Genomic DNA, 15478 nt, shown 5'->3' on the forward strand with positions numbered 1-15478 from the left:
AGATCTGTAAATAAAAGTCCCTCTCAAATTTGAAATAATTACATCTCAAACAGAAATCCAGTAGTTCCGACATCACATCCACTGGAGGCCCCACATAAGGATGTCTAAGAAGATGGTACACCATAGCAGCCATACCCTGATCATGGGGAATCACGGTGTATAAACTGGTCACATCTAGTGTGACCAGCAACTCGCCTCCACCAGATGTGTGATAGGTCTATATATATATATATACATATATATATATATATATATACATATATATATATATATATATACATACATATATATATATATATATATATATATATATATACATATATATATATATATATACATATATATATATACATATATATATATATATATATATATATATATATATATATATACATATATATATATATATATATATATATACATACATATATATATATACATACATATATATACATATATATATATATACATATATATATATATATATACATATATATACATATATATATATATACATATATATATATATATACATATATATATATATATATATATACATATATATATATATATATATATATATACATATATATATATATATATATATATACAGTACATACATATATATATATACATACATATATATACATATATATATATATATATACATACATATATATACATACATATATATATATATATATATATACATATATATACATATATATATATATATATATATATATACATATATATATACATACATATATATACATATATATACATACATATATATATATATATATATATACATATATATATATATATACATATATATATATATATATACACACATATATATATATATATATATATATATATATATACACATATATATATACACACCTGTATGTATATATATATATATATATATATATATATATATATATATATATATAGTTGTTATGTAATATGTATTATCCATAATCCTATTCATGTCACTGACTCCATGATTCATGATGTTTTTTCCCCAGCAGCAACCATGATAGTAATAGCAGCTCCCCCCCACCCAGAACTTACATGGTCACCTGGGGACTGGGGTTCTATTCTTCACATAAGTGAAGAGTAGACTGAAGTAGTGAACTGGATCTGATCATGTCTGAGTCTGACTCTATGACTGACTGTGCAAGTGTGCAAAGCTCTATAGGGACTCAGACTAATCATCATTTATTTATAAAAATAAGAATTCCCGGATGGCTCCTGGCTGTCTTATTATTTCATTCTAAACCCACAAAGCTAATGCTATATAACAGTCAGTCACACAGACCAGTGAGACCAAGGTTTCCTTTTTTATACATATTTTTTTGTATAAATCTAATGGCACCACTTTTCTTTCAACAACACTAGCACACAGCACTACTACACATGGTGCTATTAGATTTATATGAATATATATATATATATATATATATATATATATATAATAAAAAGGAAACTGCAGTCTGTGGTCTCACTGGTGACTGTTCTGTGACACTGACTGGTTATATAGCATTAGCTTTGTGGGTTTAGAATAATACAGGCCAGCCAGGAGTCATACAGGAATTCTTATAAATATATATATATATATATATATATATATATATATATATAAATGATGATTAGTCTGAGACTGAGTATAGAGCTCAGCTACTATGCACTGTGACTGTTGCACTGCACACTTGCACAGTCACTCAGTCAGAGAGAGTCAGACATGATCAGAGTTCACTACTTGCTTCAGTCTCTACTCTGATTCTTTCAATTTCAAATAATGCCAGCCATTCAGGAATAGTTCTTATAAATAAATAATGATGATATCCCTACCCTACCCCATAATCATAAATAATGCGCTCGGACAAAACACCAACCAGTGCAACCACCTACCTCTCTCACAACCCCTGAAGTACAGCACCGTCTGTCTCTCTGGCCATCATGAACTCTGCTCGGTGGGAGTCGTGGGGCCATGGGTCACGGGGTGGGTGGACTGTGGGTGTCCCTCACATGCGGGGTGCGTGGCTCAGCCTCAATTTAAAAAACTTGTGTGTGACAACAACAGTCACAAGGGAAGGCGCCACTTCATCCTCGTTTTCCCTCTCACAGACAGCTCTATTGCCTGCCCGCCGCGCCGTGCGCCGCCTCCAACTGTGACATCACTCACTGACTGACAGACAGTCTCTAGTTGTCTCAGTCAGTGAGTCAGATAGGCGGGCCCGGCGGCAGCCGTAATATGATGCGCAGCGCAGTGCAGCGCAACGCAAGTCATTCAAGTAAGCGAGTTGCTCAGACTGATCTGCGGCTGCCCACACACACAAAGACACTGCCAGTGTCCCGGGCCAGGGTGCCCAACCCACACACTTAGCCAGCCTGTGGCCCTCCCCCTGCAGTGTGTGGGACTGTCACTCACTAGACAGGGACATAAATATTTAAATACTCAAGCAACTGAGCTGATGCCGGCAGATCCGGCGCCCCCTTGCTGAAGGCGCCCTAAGGCAGATGCCTAAGCTGCCTTACACAAATGCCGGCCCTGATCTCCCTCAATCTGGGGCTTCACGCAAGATCTCACCCCATGGGGTCAAAATGATCACAAGAACGATGAGCAAACATCCACCACACGGGGGGACCTAGTGAATGACCTGCAGAGAGCTGGGACCAACGTAACAAAGGCTACCATCAGTAACACACTACGTCGCCAGGGACTCAGATCCTGCAGTGCCAGACGTGTCCCCCTGCTTAAGCCAGTACATGTCTGGGCCCCTCTGAAGTATGCTAGAGAGCATTTGGATGATCCAGAAGCAGATTGGGAGAATTTCATATGGTCAGATGAAACCAAAGTAGAACTGTTTGGTAGAAACACAACTCGTCGTGTTTGGAGGAGAGAGAATGCTGAGTTGCAACCAAAGAACACCATACCTACTGTGAAGCATGGGGGTGGTAACATCATGCTTTGGGGCTGTCTCTCTGCAAAGGGAACAAAGAATGAATGGGGCCATGTATCGTGAGATTTTGAGTGCAAACTCCCTTCCATCAGCAAGGGCATTGAAGATGAAACGTGGCTGGGTCTTTCAGCATGACAATGATCCCAAACACACCGCCTGGGCAACGAAGGAGTGGCTTCGTAAGAAGCATTTCAAGGTCCTGGAGTGGCCTAGCCAGTCTCCACAGACATTGCATTGTTATGATACTATACACTTTGCCATTGTTACACATATCAAACTGATACATCTGACTGCTTCTGGAAACATACAAAACCTGTCTGATGTGTACATTTTTTCAATTCACCGGTTTGTCTCCACCTTTTGTTATATAAAGACTTCACACTGTAATGCTTCAATTACTAGACTGCATAATGAGCTATTCGTTAAATAGAAAACCTTTGGAGGGAGTTGAAAGTCTGTGTTGCCCAGCGACAGCCCCAAAACATCACTGCTCTAGAGGAAATCTGTATACAGGAATGGGCCAACATACCAGCAACAGTGTGTGACAACCTTGTGAAGACTTACAGAAAACGTTTGCCCTCTGTCATTGCCAACAAAGGATATATAACAAAGTATTGAGATGAACTTTTGATATTGACCAAATACTTATTTTCCACCATAATTTGCAAATACATTCTTTCCAAATCAGACAATGTGATTGTCTGGATTTGTTTCCACATTTTGTCTCTCATAGTTGAGGTATACCTATGATGAAAATGACAGGCCTCTCTCATCTTCTTAAGTGGGAGAACTTGCACAATTGGTGGCTGACTAAATACTTTTTTGCCCCACTGTATATGCGTTCCACAGACTGCAGAACAATGGCACCGGATAAAAATGGGATTTTATAATGTTGCAGGGATTCCAAATGTGTTAGGTGCTATAGACTGCACTCACATTGCATTGGTACCACCTTCATCACATGAGGAACAGTACAGAGCGCAGATTTGAAGCACAAACAAACGTAAAATAGATTTTGTAACTGTAATCGAAACTGATACTGTGATTTATAAGGGAATAGTGCTGAAATTGGGTGTCTTCAGTAAACACCTCATGGATATGTCAGTTGACTATTGGACAGTCAATTTGTAGTGATTAGCTGATGTACCGTGAAATAAAGAAAGATGTGCATCGATTTTTTTTTTGTAAATTGAAGTAATAAATCGGCGCATTTATATATGTCAATATTGCCCTCATACAGGTCATATCCGTTAGCTACTGGACAATCAATTTGCTTAGATTTTCTTATTGGACATTGATTTATATTAACTATATATCGATATATATATATTTAGATCTAAATATATGTATTAATATTTATGAAATGAATGCACTATATTTGCGCATTCATATTACATGAATATGCGAAGACAATAGGGTTTTGAATGTACATATGATAAAAATATGGTTTGGATTTTCTCAGTTGGAAATGGAAAGATGATTAGGTTTATAGAGATAAATAATTTATTAATAATGCAATTGAAAGTACATATTGGTTTTGTACTCACATGTCTATTATACATGTGGATGTGTATATTAATATTTTGCACATTGATATATGTCAAGTATACACTTCTAGACGTCATGTAAATGCGCACGCAAATATAAATATTTCCTAACTGCGCAATTTTTGTATAGTGAGTTTAGGGAGGTGACATGAGTGCTGCAGCTGTACGTTTTCATATTGATTCCTTTAGGAAAATGAATAGATGCAAAAAAAAATTAGGAGAGCTAATAATTATAACTTACACAATGGAAAAATATTTCCCTAAACATAGAAGAGGGATACTGAATATACTCTGGAACAAGATAATAGAAATTAAATCCTGACAGAGATGGTGAGGAGAGTACGACGGATATCGGGGCAGCAACGGACACAAAAGCAATGTCTCAAGCGCTTTAATGATTTAAAACGTCGTAAAAAAAATTAAGGACTCTCATTCGTACTTATGTTAAAAAATGTAAGTACTTTCCATATATATTGATATAGACAGCTTTTTAAAGTTATGTTAGTGTCTTCAATTGAAAATCAAACTGTTTCTTCTTAGATTTTAATTTTTACCAAAGAAAATATCAATATATTTATCTTGCATTGTCATGATACTATACACTTTGCCATTGTTACATCTATCAAACTGATACATCTGACTGCTTCTGGAAACATACAAAACCTGTCTGATGTGTACATTTTTTCAATTCACCGGTTTGTCTCCACCTTTTGTTATATAAAGACTTCACACTGTAATGCTTCAATTACTAGACTGCATAATGAGCTATTCGTTAAATATATAAACATATGTTAGCAACAGAAAATAAGATTTTTTTTTTGTGTGCTTCTCCTGTAATATGTCTGTTAAAATTGGAAATATGTGGTGCTTTGCAAAGAATAAAAAAAAAAAAAACAGTATTTTTTTTTATATTTATATATCAAACTTTTCAGTCCTATAGTTGATGTACCCATAATTCAAAACCATGGTAAAGGTTATTTTAAATAAAAACCAAAATACTATACATATCGATCTATCTATCTATCTATCTATCTATCTATCTAAATATAAATATATATATATATATATATATATATATATATAGATATATACAGATAAATATATAGATATAGACATTGATATATATATATATAAATATATATACATAAATATAGATATATATATATAGATATATATATACATACAGTACATATATATATATATATATATATCAATGGTATAAACATATATAGATATATTGATAGACAAATAGAGTGATAAGCAGATAGGCAGTTGAACAGAGAGATAGATAGAGAGATAGATAGATATAGATAGATAGATTGATTGATAAATAGAAAGATAGATGGATATATCTAACAATGTAATACATATACTAATGTTTTATTTATGATCTTGATGTTCTCTATCACATTGTATAAACAGATATAAATGATGATGCATCATACGTGCCACATCAACACGTTTCTGAGAATCTGGAGGTTGAGGAAGATGATGGGTCTGGCATGCAACAGGAACAAGATGGAGATCTAGATGTTGCTGAGGAGGAATTAACATGTAAGTTCTTTTTAAAACATATGCAACAGGAACTGGTTTCAAATAGGGATGATAGAGAGGAAGAAGTTGCATGTATTGTTTGTTTATCAATAACAAGGAATATAATAGATAGCAGATAGACAGATAAATAGATAGATACATAGAAAGATTTAAATATACTTTTTTAGATTTTGCTTTACAATTGCATATTTGATGATTCATTTTGATTTATGTCATTTCTTTACAACAGCAATAGAACAAGAAGTTGATGAGGAAGAAGTTGCTGATGATGATGGTGACAATGATGATGAGGATGGTGAACATGGATATGAACATAGTAAGTAACACACATACTGTTATTGTCGATCTCTAAATGAAATTGATTGTTATAGGAATTTTTTCATTTCATTTCACATTTGTATTTCAGTACCAGTGGATAAAACCATCACTGTGAATAAAAGGGAAGTGCTGAAATTATTGAGGTTCTTGAGACAGCAGTATAAGCAGTAGAAGAGAGTGCGGAGCGCCCATTTGAAATATCAAGACTTGTTATAAATGTTTTCAATTTTATTAATAATATTTTATTATTGTTCATAAATAAATAGAGATCTGTGTTGCAGATATGACTGTGAGTTTTTATTGAGTTGTAGAATAACATATTATAGGAGGAACACTATATAAATATATCTGAAAAAATATGTAATGTGATATTAGAAAAAATTATAGATGGTAGCATACATTGATGGATAGACAAATACATTGAATAGATGTAGATAGATAGAGAGATAGATCAGACATCAAACAGTTTTCTATAAAAAAAATATATAACTATTAGACATGAAATGGAACATTTGCTTGTGTTATGGATAGACAGTTTTTTTCTTTATCATTTTTGATTACAGACTGACTATAGACTATTCACAAGTATCTGTCTCACAGTTTAAATAACAATCAACATTGCATTCAATAGACACTTTCATGTCTGCCTTGTCTGTAGTTCTCTTTCATACACATATGTAAGATGTGTGTATTCATTTACACATTCATTGATATATGTTTAGTTTAAGTGAAAGATGGGGCGCATTTGCATGCGAAACACATAGACAATTCGCCTTGAGCTTGATAAATCTAGCCCTAAGAGCAGTTACCATGTGCATTAACATAGGAGTTTTAAAGCTGCTCTGTTTTTTGTTTTTTACTAGGTAGTTCCTGATAGCATACACAGCACTACACCCCCCTTTCAAATGTGCCCTGCCAGCCCCAACAGCCCACAGATCTCCCAGGCCACGCAAGCCCTGCAGACTGCTTCTGTGCAGGTGCCCATTCCACCCCCCTTGATACCAGGATCGCCTTGAGGGACCCTACTTGGGGTAGGTTGTCCCCAGGAGACATTAAGTGTGACTAATGCAAAGTAGAACAGCAGTGGGGATATGTGCTGCTGTAACTCTAAAAGCGCCTTCATACCTCTTCTGAGGGGGGGGGGAGCTACTTACTAAACTTCCTCCATCTTTTATTAGGAGCTTGAGTGTAAGCATTGCTTTGTTTTCCCGGCACTAAGCGTTACTGCCCCTGTGTGAGTGAGAACTGCCTTAGCTAAGTAGTAAGTAGGCAATGCTGAGTGCTTAAAGTGAATGTCAAGTCACGTTCACCACTCTTCCTCATCTTGTTAATTACCTAAAATAAACGTTAGTTTAATTCATCATTTTTTTATAATTTAAGACTAAAACCATAATCGAAGGATTTATAACCCTACTTCGCTTACTTTCTTCCTCCGCCCGCCATCTTGTCCCTCGTATCTAATTTGATTGACATTGCCCTTAACGAATTATAGCTCATACCCGTGGCGTCCAGCCCCTTTTTGCACACGTAACGCGATCAAACTGCGCATGCGTTCCCTAACAAATCGTCATTAACAATCCATGCTCGTTCACATGTAGCGCATGCGCAAACAATGCCGAACACCTAACGCATGCGCAATGTCTACCTGTCAACCGCGGTCCGCGATCCCCCGCCGCAATCCCTAATAAAGTTTTTAACCCCTAAACCGCCGCTCCCGGACCCCGCCGCTACCTAATAAAGTTATTAACCCCTAAACCGCCGCCATCTACCTTAGCTACCCCGCCGCCATCTACCCAATCGCCATCTACCCCATCTACCCCGCCGCCATCTACCCCATCTACCCCGCCGCCATCTACCCCGCCGCCATCTACCCCATCTACCCCGCCGACATCTACCCCATCTACCCCGGCGCCATCTACCCCGCCGCCATCTACCTTAGCTACCCCGCCGCCATCTACCTTACCTACCCCGCCGCCATCTACCCCGCCGCCATCTACCTTAGCTACCCCGCCGCCATCTACCCCGCCGCCATCTACCTTAGCTACCCCGCCGCCATCTACCCCACCTACCCCGCCGCCATCTACCCCACCTACCCCGCCGCCATCTATCTTACCTACCCTGCCGCCATCTATTTTAAAAATATTAGCCCCTAATTTAATCCCCCTACACCGCCGCCAGCTATATTAACTATATTAACCCTAATTATTTTATATATATTAACTATATTAACACTAATTATATTAGGGTTAATATAGTTAATATCGTTATTATATTATATATATATTAAGTATAATAACCCTATCTAACTCTAACACCCCTAACTAAATTCTTATTAAAATAGATCTAATTAATATTAATATTATTAATTAAAATATTCCTATTTAAATCTAAATACTTACCTATAAAATAAACCCTAAAATAGCTACAATCTAATTAATAATTACATTGTAGCGATTTTAGGGTTTATATTTATTTTACAGGCAACTTTGTATTTATTTTAACTAGGTACAATAGCTATTAAATAGTTATTTACTATTTAATCGCTACCTAGTTAAAATAATTACCAATTTACCTGTAAAATAAATCCTAACCTAAGTTACAAATACAACGATAAATATAGATATGTCCACAGCACTGTGTCTTTCAAAGATGCTTTATTCTCTGTACATTACAGGTATACAAACAGCGACGTTTCGAGTGTTGCCACTCTTACTCATGCTAGTTACAAAGTATCAACTTGCAACAATTTAATCTCTTAAGGACATATGACGGAATTTTTCCGTCATAAAACAATTGAGCAAACTGAAAGTTGTGTCCTTAAAGGGTTAAAACCCTCAGGCCTAGATTTGGAGTTTGGCGGTAGAAGGGCTGTTAACGCTCCGCGGGCTTTTTTCTGGCCGCACCATAAAATTAACTCTGGTATCGAGAGTTCAAACAAATGCTGCGTTAGGCTCCAAAAAAGGAGCGTAGAGCATTTTTACCGCAAATGCAACTCTCGATACCAGAGTTGCTTACGGACGCGGCCGGCCTCAAAAACGTGCTCGTGCACGATTCCCCCATAGGAAACAATGGGGCTGTTTGAGCTGAAAAAAAACCTAACACCTGCAAAAAAGCAGCGTTCAGCTCCTAACGCAGCCCCATTGTTTCCTATGGGGAAACACTTCCTATGTCTGCACCTAACACTCTAACATGTACCCCGAGTCTAAACACCCCTAACCTTACACTTATTAACCCCTAATCTGCCGCCCCCGCTATCGCTGACCCCTGCATATTTTTTTAAACCCCTAATCTGCCGCTCCGTAAACCGCCGCCACCTACGTTATCCCTATGTACCCCTAATCTGCTACCCCTAACACCGCCGCCCCCTATATTATATTTATTAACCCCTAACCTGCCCCCCACAACGTCGCCGACACCTGCCTACACTTATTAACCCCTAATCTGCCGAGCGGACCTGAGCGCTACTATAATAAAGTTATTAACCCCTAATCCGCCTCACTAACCCTATCATAAATAGTATTAACCCCTAATCTGCCCTCCCTAACATCGCCGACACCTAACTTCAATTATTAACCCCTAATCTTCCGATCGGAGCTCACCGCTATTCTAATAAATGGATTAACCCCTAAAGCTAAGTCTAACCCTAACACTAACACCCCCCTAAGTTAAATATAATATTTATCTAACGAAATAAATTAACTCTTATTAAATAACTTATTTCTATTTAAAGCTAAATACTTACCTGTAAAATAAACCCTAATATAGCTACAATATAAATTATAATTATATTATAGCTATTTTAGGATTAATATTTATTTTACAGGCAACTTTGTAATTATTTTTTTTTTTTTTTTTTTTTTTTCTTTCAAATTTTTTTTATTGAGGTATGAAAAACAATTACATAGCAGATAAAAGGTTGCCATACGAACACAGAAGTAAAAACAACACAAAATATAAGGAAGAGAGCAAGTATATATGTAGGTACAATGCTCACCCCACATGGGAAACATAATATACACATTATCATGACTTCATAAAAGTTAAGAGTAGGCAAAACTAATTGAAACCTCATATTTTATAATGATATATATCTCCTAATATATGAATAGGCCACTTTTGGACCCTCTTATTAATTAATGCTGTTAGATTGAAGACAAATTTTATACAATGATAAGAACAGTTTGGTGTCACTTGTAATGTGCAGATACAACAATGGAACAAACATGAACATGAACTAAAACCACCCAATACTGATTAAATAGGTAATAACAAAAGAATGGGTGTCCATTTCCCTCTGCTCTGAGTAAACCTTTACACTGGTGACTGTGTGGTAATAATGGAGATTAATAGCGCAGTAAGATATGTGAAACCAGAGGTGCGCAACAGGATGGAGTGTAGCAGGATGGTATAATCTCAGCTGAGATCTAAGTAGGAGGGCATACCCGTAAGCTCAGACAATTAACAAGGCAAATATGCTATGTTTGGAACCCTATGCAGAAATAATAACTGACTACACGTTGCTGAATATTAAAAGGGGGGGGGGTTTACCCAACTATCATAAATAATAACATATAGTCCTGTTAGTAGGTTGACAGAACTGACTGCCTCAAGCTGACAGGGATAATGGCACACCTATTACGAAATTAGGAACAGACACAAACATTAAAAATGTACAGAAATAAGCACATGGATATGCATAGACCTCTGAGGATTATAGGAAAGGCTGAGAACATCTGTGTAACTCTAATAAATTGTGTACCTTCAGTTCATAGTAAGCGTTATGAAATATCTGTATGTCAACAGTATATTGTATATTACATATTGTAGGCTGTAAAAAAGGTAAGACAGACTAACATTATGCCAGGCACGAATATCAAGTGATTAATCGTTAGAAAGTCCTGCAGACAATGGTCAGACCGGTCCATACCCAGAAACATAAACATTTGATGCTGAGAGCCTGTGGCCTATGATATGGGGGATCTGTAAGAGCCCGAAGGACAATCCATAGCATAAATGGCCTCAACCTATACCGGCTTTGTAAAGCAGGCTTCCATGTGCAGAGTCTTTGTTACCAGAAGTGTTCTTAGACTTGTTCTTAGTCACTGTCAGCAAACCTCCGTGTAGTGAGTGACTCAGGCATCCCCAGGGACTGATCCAGCCTCCCCAATGGCCCCCCCGGAACACTGCCTGCCGGCTAAATACCGCCAGCTTGTCTCCACGACCACTCCGGACCTTCAATCCGGGGGGTGTCACAGAGGTACAAATTGCTTTAAAGCTTGACCCGTGTTGCCGAACTATCCGCGCAACTTGGCGGGTCACTCTCATTCTGGCTGTCTGAGGCCGGGGCATCTGAGGTGACGGAGCAGTGCCAACTCGCGCAGATATAGTCCCCACAAGTGTCCTCTTCCTCCCAGCAACTGACCCCCTATGCAGCGTAGGGTTACCACCCATTGCGGACCGTTGCTGCTGTGCTGAGTGAGTGCCTGTAGTCGGTGGGGGGTTCTGCATTATAGGGACCGCTCCAAATTTAGTGGTATCTGTCTCTCCACTGTGTGTGAAAGCAGGATCCAACCCCTGCCCGGCTGTTGGGGAGATACATGCGACAGTCCTCTCTGGGTCCCCTTTACCAATCTTCAGCACCTTGTTTAGTAAGGTTCCGCTGTCTTGCTGTGTTGCAGGCGAGCTCAGATACCCGTAGTGTGTGAAGGGCTTGGGGTCCCCTGCTCGTTTGGTATTCATTAAAGCGGGCTCAGTGTTAGCAAGGTTTTCTTCGTAAGCCCATGCTGCCGCCATCTTTTCCATGAGCTGTAAGAAATGTTCGTTTAAGAGATTACAAATCTCCTCGATTGGTATAGCTGTGTCAGGTTCCATGTTGTTAAACAGGTAGATGTATGTATGAATGATGTGTAGTAAATAGTACTACTCGTAACCCCAGTCTCCCAGGGGGGGGAATATGCAAAAGCCCCGGCTCCAAAAACTGTCAGACACTGTATGAATGCGACAGCCTTGAGGCCTAGCTGCAGAACTTAAACAGAGAGGTCAATCCAGAGAGTTTCCCCCAGGATTGTCAATTTCTTGAATCTTGTAGTAATCCTCTGGCCCCCATCTACAGGTTGAGGAATTTTGTAGAGGAAAATCAACAAAATATAGCATAAAACTCTATAGAAGAACCAGGAGCTCCCACAAGACACGTCCTGTCTCTACAGCTGTAGGCTCCGCCCCCCACTTTGTAATTATTTTAACCAGGTACAATAGCTATTAAATAGTTAAGAACTATTTAATAGTTACCTAGTTAAAATAATAACAAATTTACCTGTAAAATAAATCCTAACCTAAGTTATAATTAAACCTAACACTACCCTATCAATAAAATAATTAAATAAACTACCTACAATTACCTACAATTAACCTAACACTACACTATCAATAAATTAATTAAACACAATTCCTACAAATAAATACAATTAAATAAACTAGCTAAAGTACAAAAAATAAAAAAGAACTAAGTTACAGAAAATAAAAAAATATTTACAAACATAAGAAAAATATTACAACAATTTTAAACTAATTACACCTACTCTAAGCCCCCTAATAAAATAACAAAGCCCCCCAAAATAAAAAATTCCCTACCCTATTCTAAATTAAAAAAGTTACAAGCTCTTTTACCTTACCAGCCCTGAACAGGGCCCTTTGCGGGGCATGCCCCAAGAAGTTCAGCTCTTTTGCCTGTAAAAAAAAACATACAATACCCCCCCCCCCCAACATTACAACCCACCACCCACATACCCCTAATCTAACCCAAACCCCCCTTAAATAAACCTAACACTAAGCCCCTGAAGATCTTCCTACCTTGTCTTCACCATCCAGGTATCACCGATCCGTCCTGGCTCCAACATCTTCATCCAACCCAAGCGGGGGTTGGCGATCCATAATCCGGTCCAGAAGAGGCTCCAAAGTCTTCCTCCTATCCGGCAAGAAGAGGACATCCGGACCGGCAAACATCTTCTCCAAGCGGCATCTTCGATCTTCTTCCATCCGGAGCGAAGCGGCAGGATCCTGAAGACATCCAGCGCGGAACATCCATCCGGACCGACGACTGAACGACGAATGACTGTTCCTTTAAGGGACGTCATCCAAGATGGCGTCCCTCGAATTCCGATTGGCTGATAGGATTCTATCAGCCAATCGGAATTAAGGTAGGAATTTTCTGATTGGCTGATGGAATCAGCCAATCAGAATCTAGTTCAATCCGATTGGCCGATCCAATCAGCCAATCAGATTGAGCTCGCATTCTATTGGCTGATCGGAACAGCCAATAGAATGCGAGCTCAATCTGATTGGCTGATTGGATCAGCCAATCGGATTGAACTTGATTCTGATTGGCTGATTCCATCAGCCAATCAGAAAATTCCTACCTTAATTCCGATTGGCTGATAGAATCCTATCAGCCAATCGGAATTCGAGGGACGCCATCTTGGATGACGTCCCTTAAAGGAACAGTCATTCGTCGTTCAGTCGTCGGTCCGGATGGATGTTCCGCGCTGGATGTCTTCAGGATCCTGCCGCTTCGCTCCGGATGGAAGAAGATCGAAGATGCCGCTTGGAGAAGATGTTTGCCGGTCCGGATGTCCTCTTCTTGCCGGATAGGAGGAAGACTTTGGAGCCTCTTCTGGACTGGATTATGGATCGCCAACCCCCGCTTGGGTTGGATGAAGATGTTGGAGCCAGGACGGATCGGTGATACCTGGATGGTGAAGACAAGGTAGGAAGATCTTCAGGGGCTTAGTGTTAGGTTTATTTAAGGGGGGTTTGGGTTAGATTAGGGGTATGTGGGTGGTGGGTTGTAATGTTGGGGGGGGGGTATTGTATGTTTTTTTTTACAGGCAAAAGAGCTGAAATTCTTGGGGCATGCCCCGCAAAGGGCCCTGTTCAGGGCTGGTAAGGTAAAAGAGCTTGTAACTTTTTTAATTTAGAATAGGGTAGGGAATTTTTTATTTTGGGGGGCTTTGTTATTTTATTAGGGGGCTTAGAGTAGGTGTAATTAGTTTAAAATTGTTGTAATATTTTTCTTATGTTTGTAAATATTTTTTTATTTTCTGTAACTTAGTTTTTTTTTATTTTTTGTACTTTAGCTAGTTTATTTAATTGTATTTATTTGTAGGAATTGTGTTTAATTAATTTATTGATAGTGTAGTGTTAGGTTAATTGTAGGTAATTGTAGGTAGTTTATTTAATTATTTTATTGATAGGGTAGTGTTAGGTTTAATTATAACTTAGGTTAGGATTTATTTTACAGGTAAATTTGTTATTATTTTAACTAGGTAACTATTAAATAGTTCTTAACTATTTAATAGCTATTGTACCTGGTTAAAATAATTACAAAGTTGCCTGTAAAATAAATATTAATCCTAAAATAGCTATAATATAATTATAATTTATATTGTAGCTATATTAGGATTTATTTTACAGGTAAGTATTTAGCTTTAAATAGGAATAATTTATTTAATAAGAGTTAATTTATTTCGTTAGATTTAAATTATATTTAACTTAGGGGGGTGTTAGTGTTAGGGTTAGACTTAGCTTTAGGGGTTAATACATTTATTAGAATAGCGGTGAGCTCCGGTCGGCAGATTAGGGGTTAATAATTGAAGTTAGGTGTCGGCGATGTTAGGGAGGGCAGATTATGGGTTAATACTATTTATGATAGGGTTAGTGAGGCGGATTAGGGGTTAATACATTTATTATAGTAGCGCTCAGGTCCGCTCGGCAGATTAGGGGTTAATAAGTGTAGGCAGGTGTCGGCGACGTTGAGGGGGGCAGATTAGGGGGTTAATAAATATTATATAGGGGTCGGCGATGTTAGGGGCAGCAGATTAGGGGTACATAGGGATAACGTAGGTGGCGGCGATTTGCGGTCGGAAGATTAGGGGTTAATTATTTTAAGTAGCTGGCGGCGACGTTGTGGGGGGCAAGTTAGGGGTTAATAAATGTAATACAGGGGTCGGCGGGGTTAGGGGCAGCAGATTAGGGGTACATAAATATAACGTAGGTGGCGGTCGGCAGATTAGGGGTTAAAAATTTTAATCG

General features: G+C 38.1%; 1 long non-coding RNA gene across 1 annotated transcript in view; it reads left to right on the plus strand.

The window, feature by feature from the left end:
- Nucleotides 1-6572, plus strand: part of LOC128651606 (uncharacterized) — a 63974-nt gene extending 57402 nt beyond the window's left edge. The window contains exons 2-4 of the long non-coding RNA XR_008401137.1: nucleotides 5942-6073; nucleotides 6303-6389; nucleotides 6480-6572. This is a non-coding gene — a long non-coding RNA (uncharacterized LOC128651606). The remainder of the gene's footprint in view (nucleotides 1-5941; nucleotides 6074-6302; nucleotides 6390-6479) is intronic.
- Nucleotides 6573-15478: the final 8906 nt, after the last annotated feature.

This window comes from Bombina bombina, chromosome 3, assembly GCF_027579735.1.
Source record: "Bombina bombina isolate aBomBom1 chromosome 3, aBomBom1.pri, whole genome shotgun sequence".
Lineage (NCBI taxonomy): Eukaryota > Metazoa > Chordata > Amphibia > Anura > Bombinatoridae > Bombina > Bombina bombina.